Below are 5513 nucleotides of genomic sequence, written 5' to 3'. Positions count from 1 at the left end.
TATGCGAGGGTGCTACCTTGTTGCGACGCCCGTGCCATGCCCATACCTGAGGGAAAAGGGCCAGCCTCGCTATGCGAGGTACCCTCGCTATGCGAGGGTGTGGCCTTGCCACGACGCTCTTGCTGCTAGCCTCGTGTCTATGCGATCCGCATAGGCCGGTCCTGACCCTTGGCACCTTGACTTCTCAGGACATGCATAGGTTGAAGCCTCCTTGGCATAGGCACGAGATCACTTGGGGGAACCTTGTTGATATGCCAAACGAACATGGAGCATTGAACGGGAATTGATGAGGACAACCGAGTACAGAGCACGTGCGCTGACACGGGGTGTACGGTTATGGAAAGAACAGAGGCACGACCCTATGATCTGCGTCTGAGGAGTAGTGGAGGTACGGACTTGTACGAAGAGTGGTGGTACCACTTGGACACCCCCGACCATACGCCAGAGCCGACAGTACTATGTCCAAGGCCACGACTCTGACACCATCAGGGTAGACACCACTACGCCCTGAGCCACTACATTATCAGAGTACCTATGTACGTCCCTGTGGTCAGGGACTTGTTTGTATCCAGGGCCAATAGAGCCCCCCCTTATAAATAGGCTCCAACCCCTCAGGCTAAGGGGTTGGAAAACTGAATGTAAAAACTAGACTTAAGAAATATATGTTTCTGGTATTCATGGTTGCCTAAGTTTTCTCCTGTTGTTTAGAGTTCTTTCTATCTGATTCATAGCATCCTATAGTATAAAGATCGAAGTTTTCTAACCATCAATCGTTGACGAGTTCTTACCGTCAACACTAGTCAAATCCAAGACTGCCGATAACCATGCTTCCGATCTAAATGAATGTTTCGAAATCTTGAGGAAATATAATATGAGGTTGAATCCCCAGAAATGTACTTTTGGAGTGGCATTAGGAAAGTTTCTGGGATTCATAGTCAATACAAGGGGATAGAGGCGAACCTAGATAAAATCAAGTCATTATTGGATATGCCTTCGCTCAGCTCGCGTAAAGAAGTTCAGAGCCTGACTGGAATGGTGGCAGCACTAAACTGATTTATTTCAAAGCCTAGTGACAAGTTTTTCCATTCTACAACTTACTCAGAGGAAACAAGAAATTTGAATGGACTAAGGAGTGCGAGCAGGCATTCCTCGACCTAAAGACGCATTTGGCTGAGCCCCCAATATTGTCTAAGCCTGTATCTAGAGAGCCCCTGTTCCTTTTATTTGGTCGTGACAGAAAATGCAGCCAATGCCATGTTAGTTCGGGAAGAAGACCGTGCTCAAAAACCGGTGTACTATATAAAAGCAAAAGACTTCTTGGGGCTGAATCATGGTACTCGCTGATAGAAAAGATAGCATTCTGCCTGATATTAGCTTTCAGGAAGCTTAGACCATACTTCCAGTCCCATTCAATCAATGTCATGACCGACCAACCTCTAAGGCAGGTATTGCAAAAACCTAAAACGTGGAGACGTCTTCTAAAATGGGCATTTGAACTTAGCCAGTTCAAGATACTGTACGTACCACGAACCTCGATCAAAAGCCAGGCCCTGGATGATTTTGTGGCTGAATGTACCGGATTTCAAGAGGAGTTTTTGAAGGCACCGGTGCAGGAGTTGTGGAGAATATTCGTGGACGGCTCATCTAACGAGAATGGGTCCGGAGCTGGAATCATACTAATCTCTCTAGAGGGGCATCAATTCTATACATCTTTGAGATTCGGGTTTGAATCATCCAATAACGATGTCGAATATGAAGCTTTGTTAGACGGAGTTAGAGTGGCAAAGGAATTGAAAGCAAGGGTCGTCCAGTGTTATAGCGATTCCTAGCTCGTGGTCAATCAAGTGTTGGGAGAATATCATGCCCGTGGTACCAAGATGGCGACTTATCTAGCTAAGGTGAAGGGAGAGCTATCAGAGTTTGAATACAGTACTGTTGAACAAATACCTCGTGAGCAAAGCTCTAATGCTGATGCTTTGTTAAGACTTGCCACCACCAAGGAAGCTAAGACATTGAATGTAGTACTAGTGGAATTCTTGGAAAGTCCCAGCGTGGTAGAAAAAATGGTAGAGGTCAAGATGATTAACACTAGGATGACCTGGATGACCCCCATAGTGGAATATCTTACAACAGGAAGGTTACCTTGGGAAAGAAAGGATGCGAGAAAAATACTCTATCAAGCTCCGAGGTATGTGATTGTGGATGGAACATTATACCGACGTGGTCATTCACTACCTCTTCTACGGTGTGTTCTGCCTGAGGAGGCTAAAACCATCCTGGAAGAAGTGCATGAAGGATTTTGTGGAGATCATGCTGGGGGCAAAACCTAGCTTTAAAAATATTAAGGCAGGGTTATTTTTGGCCCACTTTAACAAAATATTCCATCTCTTGTGTTCAGAAATGCGACAAATGCCAGCGCTTCGCCACAGTCGCACGAGCTGCTCCAATCGAGCTAAGGATGATCTCATCCTCGTGGCCATTTGCAGTATGGGGCATTGACTTAATAGGATCCTTACATATGGGAAAGGGAGGAGTTCACTGCGCAGTGGTGGCAATTGATTATTTCACGAAGTGGGTAGAGGCTGAGCCTTTAGCAACCATCACTTTAAAGAGAGTCCTGGATTTTGTGGTAAAAAACATTGTATGTCGATTTGGGCTTCGTAAAAAGATCGTGTCAGATAATGGAACCCAGTTTGATAATGATCTCTTCACCGATTTCTATGAAAAGCACGGAGTTATTAAATTTTTTTCTTCGGTTGCATATCCACAAGCCAATGGACAGGTGGAGGCTGCGAATAAGACCCTAAAGGAGAGCCTTAAGAAAAGGTTAGATGAGGCCAAACGAGTATGGCCCGAGCAGCTCTCGCAAGTACTTTGGGCATACCGAACTTCCCACAGGACTTCCACGGGACATACTCCTTTCTCCTTGACCTTCGGGAGTGAGGCCGTACTTCCCGTTGAAGCAAAGGTAGCCACGCACAAACTAAGGACATTCAGCCAGGAACGGAATGATGAGTTACTTAATGCGTCTCTTGACCTGATCGATGAAAAGCGAGAGGATTCACAGTTACAGCTTGCGCACTATCAACAGAAAATCACTCATTATTTTAATTCTAAGGTCAAAAGACATAGTTTTGGATTAGGCGACCTAGTTCTCCGAAGGGTCTTTTTGGCAAACAAGGATCCTAAGGACGACGCCTTAGGCCCGAACTGGGAAGGACCTTATTAGATCGTGGAAATTTTGCGTGAGGGAACTTTCAAATTAGCTTGGCTTAATGGAGAAGCAGTCCCACGGACCTGGAACGCCATGCACTTTAAGAAGTATTGCCAAAGTATTACCAACCACTTATGTAAGGCTTAGTTATAAAAGCCATTTAATTAAATAACGGGGGATTATTATATAATTTTTCTTGTTAGCATGTTTTTAAACAAGTTTTCTTTATAAGGTTATTTATCAATTAGCTTGTGTACTGATGTTTGTAAAAGCAACCAAGAAAGTCTTTACATTCTGGTTACTTGGGGGCATATAACCCGAGGTGGATCTACTTAAAATCCTGGATACAATCAGGTATAAAACTATCCTGGATACAACCCGGTATAAAACTATCCTGGATACAACCAGTTCAGGAACTTAGAAGCATGGAAAATTGATTATCCAATGGCTTTTTAAGAGCTCAAGGTGTCAATAAACCTAGCACGAACTAAGTTCAAATCATTTAAAATCTTGGATACAACCAGATACAACACTTAGAAGTTAGCAAAATTGAATATTCGATGGCTTTTTTTAGAAGCTCGAGATGTCAATAAACCTAACACGAATTAAGTTTAAAATATTTCAAATCCTAGATACAACCGGGTCCAAAGCCTGACACTTAACATGTATGATATTAACCAACACATTAAATTTGGATATAACCAAACTCAAAATATCTATCCCGATCTAAAAATTGATTCCTAAAATCTCGAATGTGCAAGTCTAAGAAAGCATAAACATGAGACATAATCAAGGAAAAGACAAATAGATTAAAAGTTAGATATATGAATTGAAATTGAAGTTGTCCCGAGGAGAAAAAAACCTCGAACTAAGCCCAAGGGCAATTGTTTACAAAAAAAAAAGGAAGGAAAGAGTAAAACAACAAAGGCTTCATTAAGCCCCTCCAGGACGTTCTGAGGACGTGACCTCCTCGATCTCCTGCTCGCCCACTGTAGAGGCGTCCCCTATCTCTAACGACTCTTGCAAGATCCGGGCCTTGAATTTTTTAAGGTATGGATCCCACAGCTCGGGGGCCATGAAAGAAAAGTTGCCATCCTGGTTAAAAGCCCAGCAATGATACAACATGTCTTCCATGGCGGACAGTGAGGCCGCTTTCTCTTCTTTAACCGCAGCCTCAGCTTCTAGCTGCTTTGCTTTGGCCTCAGCAACCTCGACCTAAAGAGCAACCAAGGCTACCTTTGCGGCCTGCTTGCTTTCTTGAGACGATGCAAGGGCGAACTTGGCATGGTACTCGTCCTTTTGAGCAGCTGCAAAGGCAGCTTTGGCGGCCTGCTCGCTTCTTTAGTAGTAGTCAGGGCGGTCTTGGTGGTTTGGAGCTCAGCTTGGAGTTCGTCATTTCTAGCCCTAGCTCGGGCTATATTGCGGTGTTGAGCCAGGGCAGACTGCAAAATAAAGAAACAAGTTAAATGTATACTTTGGCAAGATGAAAAGAAAAAAATTTCCCTAAGGAAGGATATCTTACTGTGAGGGTCATCCCCAAGGTTGACTCTAGGACGTTCTCCAGGCTCCGCTCTTCTATCGTCCTCAAATCCCTCGGGTTGGCTTTATAAGCGTGCCCCACCATGTGGCTAGCTGTCTCGTAGAGGATTCCCCGAAAGGCATCGAGGATCTTCTCCAGGTCCTGGGGATCAACTAGGATGCGCACAGTTGCAGCTGAGACAGGAGGAGCTGGGGGATCAGCTTGTATTTCTTGATCCCGAGCAGGCGCAAACCGAGGAGGAGGAATCCTTTTCTCCATCACGGTAGATGTCGGAGTGGTTGAGCTCTCGCCTTTCCCCTTAGCAGGGGATTTGGAGGTGTTTCCTACCACAGGGGGGTTTTCTTTGTAAAACGGGGCTTCTTCATGACAGGACCCAAGCTGGACTTTCCGCCCTGGAAATTTGTACATAAGTCAGGAGCTCTGGATCGTTCCATCTCTTCGCCTGAAAAGAATAAGATGGGAGTTAAATCACAAGTAAAGTCAGAAACTCACACAAAAGAAATAAATGAAGGTCCTACCCTCCGGGCTAGGGGAGGAGTCTATTATCATGACCTCCGGCCTTGGGATTACTGGAGGAGAAGGGGAATCTAAGTCTAGAATTTCTTGGATTATAGGAGGTTCGAGCTCAGGTTCTACCTCGGGGCTAGACTTGTCTACATATTGCCTAAATCCAGGGGCAAAGGCACCCTGGAGCAAAGAGGGCCACGACCTACAATTTGTCCCATACTCCTCAAAAATGGCTGACCTAAAGGTTGAGGT

Source organism: Humulus lupulus, chromosome 9 (assembly GCF_963169125.1).
Source record: "Humulus lupulus chromosome 9, drHumLupu1.1, whole genome shotgun sequence".
In the NCBI taxonomy this organism is placed as follows: domain Eukaryota; kingdom Viridiplantae; phylum Streptophyta; class Magnoliopsida; order Rosales; family Cannabaceae; genus Humulus; species Humulus lupulus.
This window is presented reverse-complemented; position numbering follows the sequence as displayed.